The 22,137-nt window shown below is 35.2% G+C and overlaps 1 protein-coding gene across 24 annotated transcripts in view; it reads right to left on the reverse strand.

Annotated features, from left to right (window-relative positions):
• The window catches only part of DLG2 (discs large MAGUK scaffold protein 2), a 2,168,441-nt gene that overhangs the window by 898,399 nt on the left and 1,247,905 nt on the right, over positions 1–22,137 (reverse strand). The gene's annotated exons all lie outside the window — the stretch shown is intronic.

The raw sequence follows: 22,137 nt of genomic DNA on the forward strand, positions 1-22,137 counted from the left end.
AGAAATCTATAATCTGCAAAAATATCATTTAAAAAGGACAAAATCTTATAATATTCATTGCCAGCAAATCTGTACCACAATAAAGGTCAAAGGAAGATTTGTGGGCAAAGAAAAATAACGACAGAGGAAACGTATATCTATACACAGAATTTATAGCTACAACAAAGAGATGAAGAACATCAGAAATGATCAATATCCAGGTACTTATATTTTTGTTGCATTTTTAATCTCTTTAAGATATAAATGTCTATTTAAAGCAAAAATGATAGTAATCTATTATATGACTTACATAGAGAAATAAAATTGTGCACAAGAGGTATGTGCAGAGTTAAAAGTATATTATTGTGAGTTTCTCACATTATATGTGAAGTGGTATAATATTATTTAAAGATAGACTGTGATAAATTGTATAAACCCTAGTGAAACCACATAAAATTAAAAGAAATACAGGTAATAAGCCAATAGTTGATCTAAAATGGAATCACAAAAAGGCTCAACTCAAAAGCAATCAGGGAAAATGGGAGAAAAGAACAAAGGTTAGCAGTAGAAAGCAAATAGCAAGAAAACATATTTAAATTTTAGCATATTAATAATTATATCAAATGTAAGTAGTCTAAACTCTTCAATTAAAAGGTAGAGATTGATGGATTGAATAAAAAAGCAAACTAGAAACCAAACTTAAATATAAAGATACAGTATAAACACCACAACAGTTGAAATTCTTCAAGGATATAGGCTTTATCTGATTCAACTTGTATTTCTCACGCCCAGTTCAGTACTAGTACTCAGAATCTACTAAAAGTTACCCCTTGAAAGAGTAAATGCCTTCATAAAGCAGTCTAATGGTAACTCTAAGAAATCCCTGGTGAATTAATCACTTCCTTCAAATTAATAGGTTCATAAGAAGAGTTGTTATAACAGCTGCTTTTTTAAAAATCAGGGTTTTAATTCAGAAGACTTCACATGTCTGGCAAGTGTTTGTTCTATGGGTAATTTATCTACCTCACCTGAAAACCAGAATTCAAATAATCCTCTTTTTTTTTTAATAATTTTTTTTTTATTATTATACTTCAAGTTTTAGGGCACATGTGCACAATGTGCAGGTTAGTTACACATGTATACATGTGACATGCTGGTGCGCTGCACCCACTAACTCGTCATCTAGCATTAGGTATATCTCCCAATGCTATCCCTCCCCCCTCCCCCCACCTCACAACAGTCCCCAGAGTGTGATGTTCCCCTTCCTGTGTCCATGTGTTCTCATTGTTCAATTCCCACCTATGAGTGAGAATGTGCGGTGTTTGGTTTTTTGTTCTTGTGATAGTTTACTGAGAATGATGATTTCCAATTTCATCCATGCCCCTACAAAGGACATGAACTCATCATTTTTGATGGCTGCATAGTATTCCATGGTGTATATGTGCCATATTTTCTTAATCCAATCTATCATTGTTGGACATTTGGGTTGGTTCCAAGTCTTTGCTATTGTGAATAGTGCTGCAATAAACATACGTGTGCATGTGTCTTTATAGCAGCATGATTTATAGTCCTTTGGGTATATACCCAGTAATGGGATGGCTGGGTCAAATGGTATTTCTAGTTCTAGATCCCTGAGGAATCGCCACACTGACTTCCACAAGGGTTGAACTAGTTTACACTCCCACCAACAGTGTAAAAGTGTTCCTATTTCTCCACATCCTCTCCAGCACCTGTTGTTTCCTGACTTTTTAATGATCGCCATTCTAACTGGTGTGATATGATATCTCATTGTGGTTTTGATTTGCATTTCTCTAATGGCCAGTGATGGTGAGGATTTTTTCATGTGTTTTTTGGCTGCATAAATGTCTTCTTTTGAGAAGTGTCTGTTCATGTCCTTCGCCCACTTTTTGATGGGGTTGTTGGTTTTTTACTTGTAAATTTGTTTGAGTTCATTGTAGATTCTGGATATTAGCCCTTTGTCAGATGAGTAGGTTGTGAAAATTTTCTCCCATTTTGTGGGTTGCCTGTTCACTCTGATGGTAGTTTCTTTTGCTGTGCAGAAGCTCTTTAGTTTAATTAGATCCCATTTGTCAATTTTGGCTTTTGTTGCCATTGCTTTTGGTGTTTTAGACATGAAGTCCTTGCCCATGCCTATGTCCTGAATGGTAATGCCTAGGTTTTCTTCTAGGGTTTTTATGGTTTTAGGTCTAACGTTTAAGTCTTTAATCCATCTTGAACTGATTTTTGTATAAGGTGTAAGGAAGGGATCCAGTTTCAGCTTTCTACATATGGCTAGCCAGTTTTCCCAGCACCATTTATTAAATAGGGAATCCTTTCCCCATTGCTTGTTTTTCTCAGGGTTGTCAAAGATCAGATAGTTGTAGATATGCGGTGTTATTTCTGAGGGCTCTGTTCTGTTCCATGATCTATATCTCTGTTTTGGTACCAGTACCATGCTGTTTTGGTTACTGTAGCCTTGTAGTATAGTTTGAAGTCAGGTAGCGTGATGCCTCCAGCTTTGTTCTTTAGGCTTAGGATTGACTTGGTGATGAGGGCTCTTTTTTGGTTCCATATGAACTTTAAAGTAGTTTTTTCCAATTCTGTGAAGAAAGTCATTGGTAGCTTGATGGGGATGGCATTGAATCTATAAATTACCTTGGGCAGTATGGCAATTTTCATGATATTGATTCTTCCTACCCATGAGCATGGAATGTTCTTCCATTTCTTTGTATCCTCTTTTATTTCATTGAGCAGTGGTTTGTAGTTCTCCTTGAAGACGTCCTTCACATCCCTTGTAAGTTGGATTCCTAGGTATTTTATCCTCTTTGAAGCAATTGTGAATGGGAGTTCACTCATGATTTGGCTCTCTGTTTGTCTGTTATTGGTGTATAAGAATGCTTGTGATTTTTGTACATTGATTTTGTATCCTGAGACTTTGCTGAAGTTGCTTATCAGCTTAAGGAGATTTTGGGCTGAGACGATGGGGTTTCCTAGATATACAATCATGTCATCTGCAAACAGGGACAATTTGACTTCCTCTTTTCCTAATTGAATACCCTTTATTTCCTTCTCCTGCCTAATTGCCCTGGCCAGAACTTCCAACACTATGTCGAATAGGAGTGGTGAGAGAGGACATCCCTGTCTTGTGCCAGTTTTCAAAGGGAATGCTTCCAGTTTTTGCCCATTCAGTATGATATTAGCTGTGGGTTTGTCATAGATAGCTCTTATTATTTTGAGATACGTCCCATCAATACCGAATTTATTGAGAGTTTTTAGCATGAAGGGTTGTTGAATTTTGTCAAAGGCCTTTTCTGCATCTATTGAGATAATCATGTGGTTTTTGTCTTTGGTTCTGTTTATATGCTGGATTACATTAATTGATTTGCGTATATTGAACCAGCCTTGCATCCCAGGGATGAAGCTCACTTGATCATGGTGGATAAGCTTTTTGATGGTGCTGCTGGATTCGGTTTGCCAGTATTTTATTGAGGATTTTTGCATCAATGTTCATCAAGGATATTGGTCTAAAATTCTCTTTTTTGGTTGTGTCTCTGCCTGGCTTTGGTATCAGGATGATGCTGGCCTCATAAAATGAGTTAGGGAGGATTCCCTCTTTTTCTATTGATTGGAATAGTTTCAGAAGGAATGGTACCAGTTCCTCCTTGTACCTCTGGTAGAATTTGGCTGTGAATCCATCTGGTCCTGGACTCTTTTTGGTTGGTAAGCTATTGATTATTGCCACAATTTCAGATCCTTTTATTGGTCTATTCAGAGATTCAACTTCTTCCTGGTTTAGTCTTGGGAGAGTGTATGTGTCAAGGAATTTATCCATTTCTTCTAGATTTTCTAGTTTATTTGCGTAGAGGTGTTTGTAGTATTCTCTGATGGTAGTTTGTATTTCTGTGGGATCGGTGGTGATATCCCCTTTATTATTTTTTATTGCATCTATTTGATTCTTCTCTCTCTTTTTTTAATTAGTCTTGCTAGCGGTCTATCAATTTTGTTGATCTTTTCAAAAAACCAGCTCCTGGATTCATTAATTTTTTGAAGGGTTTTTTATGTCTCTATTTCCTTCAGCTCTGCTCTGATTTTAGTTATTTCTTGCCTTCTGCTAGCTTTTGAATGTGTTTGCTCTTGCTTTTCTAGTTCTTTTAATTGTGATGTTGGGGTGTCAATTTTCGATCTTTCCTGCTTTCTCTTGTGGGCATTTAGTGCTATAAATTTCCCTCTACACACTGCTTTGAATGTGTCCCAGAGATTCTGGTATGTTGTGTCTTTGTTCTCGTTGGTTTCAAAGAACATCTTTATTTCTGCCTTCATTTCGTTATGTACCCAGTAGTCATTCAGGATCAGGTTGTTCAGTTTCCATGTAGTTGAAAAGACCAAATCTACGTCTGATTGGTGTACTTGAAAGTGACGGGGAGAATGGAACCAAGTTGGAAAACACTCTGCAGGATATTATCCAGGAGAACTTCCCCAATCTAGCAAGGCAGGCCAACATTCAGATTCAGGAAATACAGAGAACGCCACAAAGATACTCCTCGAGAAGAGCAACTCCAAGACACATAATTGTCAGATTCAGCAAAGTTGAAATGAAGGAAAAAATGTGAAGGGCAGCCAGAGAGAAAGGTTGGGTTATCCACAAGGGGAAGCCCATCAGACTAACAGCGGATCTGTGGGCAGAAACTCTACAAGCCAGAAGATAGTGGGGGCCAATATTCAACATTCTTAAAGAAAAGAATTTTCAACCCAGAATTTCATATCCAGCCAAACTAAGCTTCATAAGTGAAGGAGAAATAAAATACTTTATGGACAAGCAAATGCTGAGAGATTTTGTCACCACCAGGCCTGCCCTACAAGAGCTCCTGAAGGAAGCACTAAACATGGAAAGGAACAACTGGTACCAGCCGCTGCAAAATCATGCCAAAATGTAAAGACCATCAAGACTAGGAAGAAACTGCATCAACTAACGAGCAAAATAACCAGCTAACATCATAATGACAGGTTGAAATTCACACATAACATATTAACTTTAAATGCAAATGGACTAAATGCTCCAATTAAAAGACACAGACTGGCAAATTGGATAGAGTCAAGACCCATCAGTGTGTTGTATTCAGGAAACCCATCTCACGTGCAGAGACACACATAGGCTCAAAATAAAAGGATGGAGGAAGATCTACCAAGCAAATGGAAAACAAAAAAAGGCAGAGGTTGCAATCCTAGTCTCTGATAAAACAGACTTTAAACCAACAAAGATCAAAAGAGATAAAGAAGGCCATTACATAATGGTAAAGGGATCAATTCAACAAGAAGAGCTAACTATCCTAAATATATATGCACCCAATACAGGAGCAACCAGATTCATAAAGCAAGTCCTGAGCGACCTACAAAGAGACTTAGACTCCCACACATTAATAATGGGAGACTTTAACACCCCACTGTCAACATTAGACAGATCAACGAGACAGAAAGTCAACAAGGATACCCAGGAATTGAACTCATCTCTGCACCAAGCGGACCTAATAGGCATCTCTACAGAACTCTCCACCCCAGATCAACAGAATATACATTTTTTTCAGCACCACACCACACCTATTCCAAAATTGACCACATAGTTGGAAGTAAAGCTCTCCTCAGCAAATGTAAAAGAATAGAAATTATAACAAACTATCTCTCAGACCACAGTGCAATCAAACTAGAACTCAGGATTAAGAAACTCACTCAAAACTGCTCAACTACATGGAAACTGAACAACCTGCTCAAATAATCTTCTAAGTCGAGGACCAGCAAAGTTTTTCAACAGAGGAGGACAAAATAGTAAATATTTCAGGCTTTGCAAGCCATGTGATCTTTGTAGTAACTACTCAATTCTGCCACTGTAGCACGAAAGCAGCCACAGATGATACAGAAATGAATGGCATGGCTGCGTTCCAATGAAACTTTATTTACAAAAACCAGCACTGGGACAGACTTGGCCCATGAACTATAGTTGTCAAGTCCCATTCAAGCAGGATGATTGTTTGAAGTCTCGACGGCTGTGTGCTAGGGTTTGAATGTTTGTTTCATCTGAAATTCATATTGGAACTTAATCCCTAATATAACAATATTAAGAGCTGAGGCCTTTGAGAGATGATTGGATCATACATAGATTCATGGATTAATGGGTTAGTGAAGTAATGGGTTATCATGGGAATGGATTATTTATCGCAAGAAGAGTCTGTTAAAAAAGTGAGTTTGGCTCTCAGTGTACCCCTCTTGCCATGTGATGCCTTCCTCTATGCTATGACACAGCAAGTGGACCTCACCAGAAGCTGACCAGATGCAGCCACCTGATGTTGGATTTCTCATCCTCCAGGACCTTAACGAATAAATTTATTTTCTTTATAAATTATCCAGTCTCAGATATTCAGTTATAGTGACAGAAAATGGACTAAGACACTGTACTATCTATTCCATAAATGATACATTTATCACCACTCTAGAAAGCTTTGATCAGAGCCCGTAATAGATGCACACATCTCTTTATTTATACTTACCCTGTACCTACATTTTCTAGTTAATGCAAATAGAACAGGCAAGATCTCAGACACTGACAGGTAATTTACTTTCTATATCTAAGATCTCCAATGCTGTTTTGTGCTTTTATTGTATTGTCACAGTCTATGCAGCCAGTGACTTTGAAAACAATTCTAAACTATAAAAGTGCCTGATGTTACCACTATCAGCTCTTCTCATTTTTCAGTGGGACAGAAGGTTTGGTCAATTGTATTTATTCACAACATGTAATATATGTTCTTTTAATATGCTCAATCTACTTTTTCAAAATATCTTATTTTAGCTTTTTTTTCCCAGCATATCACAACTTTCTACCTCACAGTCTTATAATTCTCTCATCTTCTTAAAATTACTAATAAAAACAATGTATTCTATGTTTGCCTATTCTTCATGGCTTTCTATATAAATATTCTTCCAAGGTAAGGATTTGAGATTTCAAGATAAACGGTCACTAAAAATAGCATGTGCTCAAACCATCTACTAGATCAAGTACACATGTCCTCTATTTAAAGCAAATTGCTCATTCAGAGAAAAGGGTACAATTATAAAGGAAGATCATGTATTTGGTGTTAACATGTGGTCTAAGTTAGATATTAGGAGTTCAGGCTTTAGATGCATCCTGGTTGTATTTATTAGTGGCAATGTAACACTAAGTGAGTTATTTATCTTTTATGATTCTGTCTTATTATCTATTAAATGTGAACACAAGGTATACCTCATTAAAGATGATGTGAGATCAAATGAGATAATGCATGAAAGTTTAGTAGAGTTCTGCTTTATAATAAGTACTCAATAAATATTGTGTTAATTTTTAATTTTATGTGTTTGAAACCCAATAAATATTCATCAAGTAACAGACAGAAAAAGTATATTTGTATATAGTCTAGAACTAGTGTCTTACCAATTATTTTTATTTCCAGAGTCCAATATACTGCTTAATAACTAGTAGCTACTCAAAATATTTTTTTTGAAATTGAAGTTAATTACTTCTCCACATGAGGTAACGTATTCACAATGTAATGGCTTTGCCTTGTTAAATCATGTATCCATCCCATTAGCCAAGAGTATAATTGGAAATTTTCAATTTGATTGCTCCAAAATTTACATTTTTATACTGCAATATGGCCGTGTTTTATACATTACCTTATATAACTTAGATAAGTTTATTTAAATACACAAATCTGTGAGTTTAGGTATTATTAACTTAGAAATGAAAAAAAAATAGAGAGCTCCAGACTCCTTATCCCAGCCACCACAGTTGGTTTGGAACTTAGGTTTGTTATGCTTTGGAACTCATTTTTTTAAACCACTGTGCTACTCTGTCTCTTCAAAAAAAAGTATAAGCTCCTGTAAGTTATTCATGACTTCAACAAGAATGGGAAGAAAATGTTAATATTTCTCATGCATTAAAATACTTAATTTATTAGATCTCATGACAACAGTTTGAGACAGATGTGATCATTTCTACTTTTCAGATGAGGCAACTGAGGCTTAGAGAGGCTAACTTGTTCAATGTCATACAAAGCTTTTCTTGGGGGGAGATGGGGCGGGCAGACATACACACAAGAAATAGCTTCATTTACTTTAACTGTTTTGTTGAAAGTTGGCCCCTGAAGTAACTTGGCACTTGGCTCTCTATTCAATAAAAGGCTTCATGCCACAGACATGGTTGGAGCATTAAAAATATGCCCTTCTGAAATTTTGTAATGTGACATAAAGATTGCTGGTTGGAACTGCTGTATAAAACCCTTTACTGAGAAACCCCAGGGTCAGATACGCTAACAGGGAACACAGTTTGAGGATCATAAGAAAGGATATGAAATATGTATTGAGTGCTGACCATGTGCCAGGAGCATACAGATACATTTGATATTCACAACAACATATGGGGTAAACCTTATCCCTTCACCTTACTAATAGGGAAACTGACATTCACAGAAGCTATTTCACTTGTTCTAGGTCCCTCTGCTGCTAAACAATAAAACCAGCCTTTGAATCTGTTTCCACTAAAACACCACAAATGAACAACATAAATAATTATAATGCTGAAGAGAGAGGGTATTTACCTCTTCTTCCTGAGATGAGAATGTTATATCTTACAAGGAAGAGGATATCCCCTCTTTCTTGGCAATAATGCACTTCCTCATATGCATATTACAACTGTTTGACATATACAATCCATTCATAGACTCGAATATATAACCGTTTCACAGATCTGAGCTGCCTCTCACCTAAAAGTGGTATAGGGGGAAGTTGTATTTTTTTTTTCAACTTTATTAGGTACTTAAAATCCTTATGAAAATTTGAAATATTATTCATTTAAAAGTGGAAAAATAAACTATGTAATTACACCTTTAAAATCCACCCTTTCCAAGGAATCTCCTAGTTTTCCCCAATTTGAAATAAAGGAAGTGGCATGGTAATAGTAGGAAGTTTGGGGTCAGACAGATAGGTAGACTAGGTCTAAGTTCTAGCACACTAGCAACTAATTAAATGATTTTAGAAATCACTTATCCACATAGGATTTTGGGGAGAGTTGACTGTGATGCTGAAAGTGAGGTGCCTACCACAGTGTGTGGTGTACAGTAGGGCCTCAGAAAGCATCAAATCCTTTTTACCACTATGAGAAACACAAGACAGGTTTCTTCTTTTATTAGCATTAATAACATATGTGTGTATTCTCTCCCACAAGAGTACTATTTCTGGAAAGCAGTGTCTGACTCTTTACCACCTATTAGGTCTCTGCATTATAGGTTCGTTATAGGCGTTCAAGAAATTATTGGTGAATTGAAAGTATAGGGAGTAGGTTCCTGAGCCAGACTGAAAGGAACCAAAGTTCAAAGCAAAATACTGAATGCTGATAGTTAGCACATGCTAATAAAGACCACTACAATCGTACGTGTGGGGGCAGGTGGTGGGAGGAGGGCATCTAGGGGTCTATTTTATCAAAGGTTATATGTTGGAGAAATGTGCCCACCACATTCTCAGTCACTCTTCACACTTTCCATTCTGGCTTCTTTATAAATCCAGTTGCCTACTTATGTCCAAAGGACCAAAGTCTTTTTGTCGCTTTAGATCTAAAGAGGTCAGTGAGATGTGAATAATCAGTTTCTACTGGTTCTTTTTCAGCCTTTGGTTTACTTTACTAAAAAGAAAAAACAAGTTGCGATTTTAATATGGCACTATTTCACTATTTATAAATAAGAAGTCAGATAACACAAATCTCTTTATAAACCAAAGGAAAAAAAATACATGTAGTATACAAAATCTTTTTTTTTTTTTTTGATAGCCTCTGTCACCCAGGCTAGGGTACAACAGTGGCACAACCATGGTTTACTGCAGCCTCAACCACCCAGGCTCAGGGGATCCTCCTCCCACCTCAACCTCCCAAGTAGCTGAAGTTACAGGTGTGCACCACCAAGCCTGGCTAATTTTTTGTAGAGACGGGGTTTTGCCCTTTTGCCCAGGCTGGTCTCAAACTCCTGGGCTCAAAAGATCTACTCACTTCAGCCTCCCAAACTGCTGGAATTACAGCTGTGAGCCACCACGCCTGGCCACAAAATCTTTTCTACCAGCATAGCAAACTTGCGTATTCTATTGGTCAGAATCGACATACTACTAAGATCAATTAACATTTTAAAATGTAAGATTAAACATGGCCTACCAAACCTCTTCCCTCCCAAAAAAGATTAAACATTATTCCTATACTTCTCATGGTGAGCTCAACTGGTTAGTTAACAAAAAAGTCCTGATATAATCTATGAAAATTTTCTACTTTTAGAAAACTTTTGTAAACGTACTTTAAATTTCTATGAGAAAATAATATCTCCTGCATGGTATATAAGGAAGATTTATTTCATTTCCTCTCAGCTAGTCTCTAATTTTACTTTATTAAAAAGATAACCCACTTCATGGAAAAGGGCAGTCATTTTGAAAAATCATAATATTCTGAAATGGCTGTATTTTAGTATGTGATTTTTAAAAATTGCATGTTCAGATCTTCTTGTTAGGTGTCAGACCTTTGGCGTTTACTTTCAAGGATTTTAAGCGGTAATTTGTGTAAAGTATATTTACATTTAAATTAATCTGAAAAATGCAAATGAAGACATACCAAACAGTATAAAACTTACAACTTACATTTAGATTCATATTGTACATAGGTGCATTAAAGTATTGTTTGGTAATGATGGAATCCAATCCAATTAGAATTTTTAAAATTCAGAAAGCATCTGAAGTGTGTTAATAAATTCACAGCTTTATAATATTAACATCACAATTTCAGTGTTGCTTTTTATTTCACAAAATAATTATGCTGGACGGCATATGCAGATTCTAATTATACACAACAAAGAAAGACTTAAATTGGACCTCCTGAAAAGGCCCATTTGCTTATAAAAAGCTGTGATGATTTGCTATCACACGAAATTTGTATTTAATAAATAAAGACAGAATGTGTAAATTAGCTTTCAGTGTTTTTGCCCTACAGCAAATCCAAAATTATGGAAATCTAAAAATTATAGCTTTAACTTCCCATGAACTATCTGTGCATTGCTTCAATTTGTGGTTGCTTAGAAACATTACAGGCAAAGGAATTGATTCTTTCCAGATGCTACTAGTCAAACCACATTTTCTGTTTTTGATTTAAGGCTATTCTGTTTAATAGTGTTATAAATATACATTTCTCTAAAAAGTCACAAATGACAAATCAAGTTCTGTTAGTAGTGCATCTCGGGAATCTATTCCTTCTTAACATGGAAAAAGTATTTTCTGTGTTCAGCTTCCATTAGCTTAACTAAAGGTAAACAATGTTGAATGTTATTACTGTCATTTATTCCCAAGATTTAGTCCACTAGTTCCCATCTAAGTTTGTGATTCAGTAGCTTGGTAGCACTGAGACATTCACATTAATTTATCAAATGCTCTTTGAGAGAGACAATCACCTTACCAAATACCCAAAAATATAGCAAGAGATGAAACCACGAGAGTTACTGGCATATGTGAATAATGAACTTAACTAATAACTACAGACTGTACTTGGGTGGATACTTTAGAAAAATAACTGAAGGAAAGAGAGACAGAGAGAGGCAAGAGAAGAGAGGAATGAGATGGAAGCAACTGAGTCCTAAATGTGAACTTTTTTCAGTTTGTGGAGGAAACAAATGCAAGGCCAACGTTCAAACTCCAGACGACTATTTGGATGATCTCAACAATGTTACTTAATTTTTCTAAACTTTGTTTTTTCCAATTAAGAAACAGTCAAAAAAAAAAAAAAAAAAAAAACACCAGGCCCGGCACGGTGGCTCACGCCTGTAATCCCAGCACTTTGGGAGGCCAAGGCAGGTAGATCACCTAAGCTCAGGAGTTCGAGACCAGCCTGGCCAACAAGATGAAACCCCGTCTCTACTAAAAATAGAAAAATTAGCCGGGCATGATGGCACGTGACTGGAATCCCAGCTACTCAGGAGGCTGAGGCAGGAGAATCGCTTGAACCTGGGAAGCAGAGGTTGCAGTGAGCCAACATTGTGCCATTGCACTCCAGCCTGGGTGACAGAGCAAGACTCTGTCTAAAAAGAAAAAAAAAAGAAAAGAAATACCAGTTAGGGTGCTTGTGGGGAAAAACTGAAATAATGACTAGTGAAGGAGGAAACTTGCTTATCAAATACTGTCAGAAAGTAAATAATCGTTGAATTATCACATTGTTGAAACATCAAAGATCCTTATTTTTAACTTTTAGTTTCTAGGAGTTGTTGATTATTTTTAAGATGTTCTTAAAATCCCCCAAATTCCTTTCAACTTCTGTTTTTCTCTAAAGTTTGAACAAAATATGTATACTTTCACTAAATTTCTAATAATGAAGATCAAAGGTAACCCTGGATCTAATCTCACAAAATAGATCTAAAATATAAACATAAGGATGATAATTTTCTCATTTCTGCTTTGTAAAAATGTATATGAAAAGTTATTTTGAGCTTCCTGATACTTTACCTGAACACATTTGCTCTGCGTTGAGAGGTTCCTCCTGCTTTTTTCACAGGCAGAAAAATTATTTGCTTTAATGAAAACCCACCAAACTGAGTCAAATCCCAAATAGCTTGCTTGATATGTTCCTTCCAAAATTATTTGTTTCATGGGGAAAAGGATATCTCTAGGACCCATTCCTTATAGTCCTTCCTGGGTTTTAAGCCTCCACATGCCTGAAATCAAGCTCAGGGAACTTTTTCCCCAAACCAGTTTCTCCAACTATTCTCCTAACTCAATGCCACAGTAATCCACCCAATTTGAACACTTCAGGATAATTATTGATTATTTCTCACCATAACCCATAATGTTCAACTGTCTCTCTGCTTTAACTGATTTTATGTTCTAAAGCAAGCTTGTTCAACTCGCAGCCCACAGGCTGCATGCAGTCCAGGATGGCTTTGAATGCAGTCCAACATGAATTTGTAAACTTTCTTAAAATATAATGAGATTTTTTTATCTGTGATTTTTTTTAGCCCATCAGCTGTCATTAATGTTAGTGTATTTTATGTGTGGCCCAAGACAATTCTTCTTCTTCCAATGTGGCCCAGGGAGACCAAAAGATTGGACACCCTTGTTCTAAAGAATACCTGAAATTGTCACCTTGTTGGGCATTCTTACTACCACTAGCTTGATTCATATCTCATCAACTCTGGCAACACCTTCCAAACTTATCTCTCTGCCTACAGTCCCTTCCCAGCTTCATTTTTCCCCCTCAAACTAAGTAACTTGTAACTACATACAACTATATCAAAACCTTTGCTGGACACATAAACACTAGAGTCTAAAAGCCCAAGCTTCTTCTCATGACACTTAGTCTTTCCCATCTTCACCAAACATCATATGGATTCTCATCCACTGTCCTCTCTCATGCACCCCCTACTCCAATCACAGAGAACTGTGTATTACCCCCTAAATACAATATGTATTTTATAATTTCCTGTCTCTACAAATGTGCTTGAGTCTCAGATTTTAATGGACTATTGCCCAATTTCTCCAGCTGGTAGACTTATATTCAACACCCAAATTTAAAGTTACTACCTCGAGAAACTCGGTCTTTAAAAAGCTGTCTCCAAAGCAAGAATACCCATTATTTTCAAATTACCCACAGCACATCTTCCATATTCTTATTATAACACTTTTCATAGTGGACTGTTATTAACTGATTATGTGAATAATTCTCCAAAGAGACTGAGTTCTTTAAAAGAAGGGTTTTTGTCTTATTAATCTTTGTTTAATTAGTGCTTGGAACTATATCTAGCACATGATACAAGACATATGATTTCTGAGTGAATGAATGCATGAATTAACTGCTATAATTATTGCGCTGTTTTTGTTCACCAACTGGTTCTTTGAAAACAATATATATAAAACTTACCAACTGACAATGCTGCTGAGTCTGATGACATGACACACCATGTTAATGTCATTTTATAATACAGACTTTACATTTAGTTTTTTATACCTTAATTTATCTTCTATAAATGTGCAATAAAACTTATTTAATAAAACATTAAAAATCAGGGTTTTTAAAATGTGGATATCTATCTTTTTGTCTACAGATAGACTGAATATTAAAATTTTGATCATCTGACTTTATCCTTTTTAGTATTAACCTACAGGTTGCCTTTGGAAGAGCAACTGGAGTATTTTTTTTTTTAATTACAGAGTTAGCTGGCCATATTTTAATACTGATTGTTATTGAGGCTAGATCCTTGCTACCTAAAACAACATCTCTACCTCTGCTTTGTCATTTATACATTTGCTTTTCCATTATGTTACACACATTTATCTTAGATTATCATGCATACTTTGTAAGCAGCATATGCCTTCTTTGGTTGTTGAACACATTATTGCAGAGCCTTTCTTTTGTATAACTTATTAATTAAATCCTGTTCAATGACTTGTTTGTGATTATTTTCATAATTGCCATTTCATACAAACTTGACCCATTTGCCTCTTAAATAAGCTTATTGTACCATGTTGATGTCTTCATTTTTTTCCACATAATAAGATATTGATAAAATATAAGGTCAGGAAGAGAAATAGCCATGTTAATGTGTTCACAAAGTATTCATTCTAAGTTTGCTTAAATTATCATCAATCTTTTCTTTGGCAGCTAAGAAATTCACTTCCATAGAGCTTTAATTATCTCTCTCTCTTTTTAATTCTTAATTTTTATTATTAGCATGACTTAAAAACACAAATCACTATTTGACAAATGTCTTATTACCCATATTAGTTTTTGCTATGTAAAGGAGATTGAGGATAGGCTTGTTATTTATCCCAACTCAGATTCTATGGGTGAAGGCAGGGAGGTGAAGGGATGAAATATTAAAAATAAATTTTAGGAAAATCATTCTAGAAATGTAGGATCACGTTGACCTTAAAGGATAAACAGGAACTTAAAAATAATGACATCGCTAAAGATAGACTAGGGTTTAAAGGACTGAGAAATTCAATTTTGAATCCTTACTAAATTAAGATCTACTCTTGTGTCCATATGGAAGGTACTTATATTCTAGAAAAAGCCAAGTCTAAAAACTTTTCATGAACCCAAGAAATACTAAACCCAAGTATAGTGATGTGGTTAGTATTCTTGATTTTTATTTTTGATTTATAATCCTTCTCTTTATAAAAACACCTTGAAGCTTCACATTATAAAAGCCAAAAACCTAATGGAAAATTAAAAAAAAAAAAAACTCATTTCAGCACAGGAGGTAGCTAGAGTGGCAACCATTTACTATGAAAATTGGCAATTAAAAAGAATTAAACATCTTCTCCTACACAAACTAAGCATCAGAGTCATCTAAAATCTTTGTCTGTGAGGAAAATTTTTTCAAAATTTTCATCTGATAAATGTAGATTAATGACAGAATTAGAAAATCACCAAATGGCAAATTATGTTGAAAAAATGTTAAAAGGCAACAATCATCAATAGATTGTAAAAGATATTATGTGAAAAGACTAATGGGGAAATTTGTAATGTAAGGGTCAGGCTGACAAAACCTGTACCAATGATAAATTTCAACATCACTAAAATTATGATTACCAGATATACATATTTTCTGATTTAATGTAATACAAATTACATGCACCATCTGTGAAGTATCCATGCTAAAGAAGTTGAATCCAAATATAATCCAGGCTTTATACTTATTTTTTAGTTTATAGAAAATATGAAGAATAGAAAAACATTTTATACACCAAAAGAAAACAATTCTATAAGGCAACTGTCTTAGTTTTCAAGAGTCATTGGTATCATTAAATTTTAAAAAAAGGAAGGACCTATTCTAGATTAAAGGGAATTTAAATGAAAGCACCATCACCATGAAAGGCAAAATGTTGACCCTGTTTGGGCCCAAATTTAAACAAACCAACCATAAAATGACATTTTTGAAATAATAAGGGGAATTTGACTTATATTCAAATGTATTAGATAATAGTAAAGACAAATCGGTAACTTTCGAGGTGATTATATAGAAAATATCTATTTGTACGGTTATATACATTAGTATTATAAAATGTAGTAGTTGATATTAGAACTCTAAAATATTAAAATAAAAACATAAAAAGAAAGAAAAAGAACAAGTTTAAGCAAGTTTGACAAAATGATGATTATAGAATCTGAGGGTACATTACATCGTATCTACTATTGTATTGACTTCTGTATCACAAAAGTCTGAGAATGTTTATGATAAAAAGGTTCAAAATACAAGGTGAAATATTTAAAACATATATATTTTAATGTTTAACTAATTTGAACAGAAAGTATGGGAAATCTTGTGAAGCCAAAAATAAATCCAGAGGTGGAACTAAATACTGAAGCCACCAGCTTCACTGGGGACATCTGCCATTCACAATCACCTAAACAGTTAATCTAAATGACCTTATAGGAACAAGAGACTTAGCCTGGGGCTCACACAAGTTGAAGAGTCAAAATAAAGATTCCTGCAGAGAGCTGAAAGCCCAAATCCTCATTCTATCACTGAAAGGGCCTACTAGGAAAATACCTATTCCACTGCTATAGACTGAATGTTTATGTTCTTCTGCCTCCAAATTCATATATTGAAGCCGTAACACTGACTGTGGCTGTATTTGGAGATGGGGCCCCTAAGAAAGTAATTAGGATTAAATGAGGTCATAAGGGTAGGGCTGTGATTTATTAGGATTAGTGTCCCTAAAAGAAGAGACATCAGGGGGCTGGTTTGCTCTTTCTCTTGCTCTCTGTCTTTCCTTCTCTGGATGCACTGCATACACACATCAAGGAAAGGTCATATGAGGACACAGTGAGAAGGCAGCCATATACAAGCCAGGAAAAGGTTCCTCACCAGCAACCTAATTTGCTGGCACCTTGATCTTGAATTTCCCATTCTCCAGAATTGTGAGAAAATAAATTTCTATTATTTAAGCCATTCAGTCTGTAATATTTAGTCATAGCAGCCTGAGCAGACTAATATAACCAGAAAAAAGATGATGAGGATATTTATCAATCTTGGGTCTGACACTCAATGGGGGGAATAATCTCGCCTGAGAATTTGTAATCACAACTTGGCCCTTTTTTAAGATTTGGAACTCAAATTCACACTGTGTGTTCTAAAAACCACCAATATAAGAGTTCAGGCCAGGCGCAGTGGCTCACACCTGTAATCCCAGCAGTTTGGGTGGCTGAGGTGGGCGGATTACGAGGTCAAGAGATCAAGACCATCCTGCCCAACATGGTGAAACCCTGTCTGTACTAAAAATACAAAAAATACAAAAAAAAAAAAATTAGTTGGGCGTGGTGGCGCACACTGGTATTCACAGATACTCAGGAGGCTGAGGAAGAAAAATCGTTTGAACCCGAGAGACGGAAGTTGCAGTGAACCAAGATCGCGCCACTTCACTCCAGCCTGGCAACAGAGGAAGACTCCATCTCAAAAACATCTCAAAAACAAAAACAAAAACAAACATAAACAAACAATAACAAAAAAAAAAGAGTGTAAAGTTGTCCCCAGGTGTCTGGAAGAAACAAATACACATTATTTCTTTCGAAACTCACCTTCAACCCGAGTCTCAAAGAATTCCCATAGATAAATACCCAGAAGACATAAACTCTAAATAAATGGGGAAAAAATAAATCCAGCCACAAAATTTTCAAGAAAGTGAATCATCATGATTGAGAATCAGCAAAAGAAAATAACAAAGTAAAATGCTCAAACAATTCAAAGTATAGGATAAATAATATACAATATGTTCTAATATGTTCAAGACATAAAGGAGAAAATGAAAGGCATAATTAAGGACAAAAGACTACTAAAAACAGAGAGCTGATGTGAACAAAGAACCAAATAAAATTTCCAGAAATTAAAAAAAAAGTAGCTATTGAAAATAGCCTTTAAGGAATTAAACAGCAGGTTAGACACACCTGAATAGAGCACCAGGGAGTGAAAACTAGATCTCAGGAAATTTCTCTGGAAGACACCACAGAGGATAAGAAGATGAGAAATGAGATGAAGTTCAGAAAAGTGGAGGATGGAACAAAGTGATTCAAGATGTAGAACCATAGGTAGCTCAAAAAAATACTTTTGAGATAATTAGAAAAGAAATGGTATTATTAAACAAATGCACATAGAGACAAGACAATATGGTCTGAGGCTCAGGCACTATTTCCCTCTTCATCTGAGTATAAACCGTAACATTATTGAAAGTATCTTGCCAGTACACTTTTAATGAGAGTTTCAGTAATGGAAAATAGGAAAAGAGGTATTACTGAAAAAAAAAAAAACAAGTTTGCTAAGAATTTTCTATAACTTAAATATACAAGTCCATTGATTTAGGTAGCACAATAAGCCCCAACAGCATTTATCATAAGAAATCAAACCTAGACTTACTATAGTAAAGCTGCAGAACACCAAACATACAGAACAGACTTTAAAATCAACCCAAAAGGAAAGGTAGATTACCTAAAGTAACACAACTAAATATGGAGTAAGATGGAATCTATAAGAGAGTAGAGTTACATTTTCAAGGAACACCAAAAAAACAAAACTAGAATTTTTTTGCCATGAAAAAATAAGTATTTTTTCAGAAAAAAAGAATAAAACAAAAACATTTTTGGACAAACAATGCACATTTTATGACCGTTACTGAAATTTCAAAATACATGCTCATGGAAACCTGTAAGTAATAAAAGAGGAAAGGTTGGAGATACTAGAAGAAACAGAAAGTACAATTTTGAGTAGCGTAAGTGGGAGTCTTGATCTAATTGACATAAATCCCTACTAATCAGCTAGAGAATGCACTTTCTTTTCAAATATACATGGAACATTTACAAAAATTTACCCTATACTAGGCCATAGTTCAAGCCTCAACAAATGTCAAAGAGTCTATGCCATAGAAACAATGTTGTTGACCACAAAATAATGAGAAATCAGGAATAAAGAAATAGCTTTGAAAACATATATATTTTTAAATTTTAAAAGTCCATTTCTAAATAACACAGGAGTTAAAGAAGAAAACTAAACAGCAATAATACTGAATATTACAATATGTGGAATGCTGCTAAAATGATTGAAAGAAGAAAACTTATAGCCTTAAGTATTTACATTAGAAAAGGAAAAAAAAAGTATGAAAACCAATAAGCAAAGTCTCCAAAGTAAGATGTTAGGGGAAAAAAAATAAAAGAAAGTTGGGAAGAAGACTGTAAAAAACAGAACAAATATTTCAAAAGTAGAAAATAAATACAATAGAGAAAATCAGCAAGGCCCAATTTAGGGTTTTCATAACAAATAAAATTTTAAAAATTCTGGAAAGATCTCTCAAGAAAAAGAAGAGTACCAGGAACATCATTTTGCATAATTCCAAGAGCTACATTTCATATCATATGCTACATAAATGGTGTATTTATGAATATATTAATGGACTGTGATCCATGGAATCTGATTCTTATAGAATAATACATTGTTAACAGTGTCCCTTAAAGTTATATGAAAGGAAGGAATTGGGGAATGTAAAAATAATATTAGGAATGAAAAGGGAGACATATCAAGATAGGTAACAGAAAATTTGAAACGATAATAAGATAATACTTTACAAAGCTTTTCTCTATCAAATTTGAAAATTTAAAAAAATGACAAATTTCCTGACAATCATAACTTATTAAACTTTGCTCAAGAATAAAGAGAAAACCTGAATAATCATATAAATATTAAAACAGTGAATAAAAAGTTTTAAAATATTCTTACAAGGAAATACTAGACCCAGATAGTTTTACAGATAAGTTCTTTCATTTAACCAAGAGGTGAAAATTTTCACACTTAAACATTTCCGTAGAATGAGGAAAAGAGGTACACTCACCAGTTCAATTTCAGAATAGTATAATGTCAATACTAAAATTAGGCAATCTCATTGTACTCATAGATGCAAAAACACTTACTAAATTTTACCATACTAAATCTAGCTATATACATGTTCTTCATTTTATAATATAAATTCATCACATCAAGTTGACTTTATTTCAGAATGTAAACTGGGTTTAATATTAGAAAATGTATTAATAACTCAGTTCATTAATAGGAAGACAAATTTATACTTTGTTTCAATTTAGTACTGATAAAATATGAAAAACATCTAACTGAATGAGAGCTGATAGAAGTTCAATAAACTATTTCCTCCTCCCTCCTAAAATGCTAATGAACCAGTGTATCATTTTCTGTGGTTATAAACAACGAACTCTGATTAACTAAATCAGAAAGAGTCTTTATCAGAAGGAATGTGGGAAAGCTTTAGATAAAATAACCAGATATGGAAAAAGCAGCTGCTGCTAGAATGATTAAACTCCAACTGAACTTAGATTGTCTATCTGCCTTCTGTAAGGGGGAAGCATCTGCCTGAAGGCATAGGTTTCAGCCTCTGGGATTCCTTCAGCTTCTGGAGCATGGGGACACCTGTCTGGATTTACAGTCATATCAAAATTACCATCAGTGGGAGACAAGTGATTCCCAAGAGGAAAATGGAGTACAATGAGGAAAAGAAAAATGAATGTTGGGCAGACAGAAAGACAATAAATATCCACCCTAACATGTTTGGCTAGAAGCAGTCCTGACATGGAAGGAAATAAACAAGCTCCCACAAATCAGCTTTCCTGCTAGAAATCAGTTTAACCCTCCCTAATCTAGTTCTTCGTCACTGGATTAATGTCTACAGTGGTGCCAGTTCTTTCTCCTCAAACCAGTTTTTTTTCTCAGTGTTTAGAGAAATAGGTAAAACCACCAGACAGCTCTCATCAAACTAGTACCTTCTTTGTACAGATGATCAAATAGGTATCAGGCCAGTTTCTGCTAATGGGAACACCTTTCCAACTACCTCCCCAGTCTTATTCCAGCATAAAATCTTTACTTATTGCTGATGAAAAAAATTACCCAAGATTATACTATCATTTTAAAATTGGACTGAAGTAGAAAACAATCAAGAGGCTCCTGTCGAATGAGACGTTAAATGATAAAATATGTTGGGGCTCCTAGCCTTTGTCTACTCATTCAAGGTAGGGATCAGTTATCCATTGCAAGCCTATGCCAGGCTGTAGATGAGAGTATTTGTCTCAGAAGTTTTGTTTTATCATAACCATTTGTCCTTAAATACCAATTTGGCTTTCTATAAGGAATTTAGCACATTTACAGAAATCTCAGTGCTCTTTAGTTATGGCATCATTAAAAATTAAAACTCATATATCACCTGAAAGAAGTCTACTGGCTTTAAATACACAAAAAATACTCAATCTCTCTCCTACCACTAATGCTATATAATTGATACCATATTAGTTGCACCTCCTCTCCAGTCTAGGCGACAGAGCGAGACTCTGTCACAAAAAAAAAAAAAGTTCCCATATCCAGATGCTACTCTACTGCTTGAATTCAGTCTTCCATATGACTCTAGGACTATAGATAGCATCTTATTTATTTCCCTTCCTCTCATCTTAACCTCCTTCCATCTGTCCTCCACATTGCTGCCAGAATAGCATTTGTACCATGAAACTCTGACCATGGTGCTTCCTGCCTGGTATTCATCCATTTTTCCCTTGGCTTTTGGCATACTCCTTAATTCACAAAAGAAGGCCCTTTGTGATCTGACCCCGACTTACCTTCTCAATACTCTTTCACTTGTCTACATTTCAGCAAAGCTGTTGTCTTAGCATGGTTCATTTTCCTATTATCTACTCATAAATATCATGTGTTAGCACGGCGTCCATTCCCCCGAGACGATTTTCTGGATTATATGGTTAGGTTTTCTTCAGCTCTGACACACCCCAAGCTAAGATGACGCCTAATATTTATTTCTCTGTTCCCTGCTGTCCATGCATTTACCTAGTACCTTCTCCTTGAGTTGAAGTGGTGATTGGCATCTAAATAATATAATATAGCAAAGGTGATGGGATGTCACCCTCTTTATTAGGTTACATTAAATGGCAAAAAAGATGGGATATCATGCCCATGATTACCTTACATTATATAAGACACACTTCTTAGAAGATTGGAGACAGACTCTCATGTTGGCCTTAAAGAAGCAACAGCCATGTTGTGAACTGCCTATGGAGAGGGCTGC

Source organism: Pan troglodytes, chromosome 9 (genome assembly GCF_028858775.2).
Source record: "Pan troglodytes isolate AG18354 chromosome 9, NHGRI_mPanTro3-v2.0_pri, whole genome shotgun sequence".
Taxonomy (NCBI): Eukaryota; Metazoa; Chordata; class Mammalia; order Primates; family Hominidae; genus Pan; species Pan troglodytes.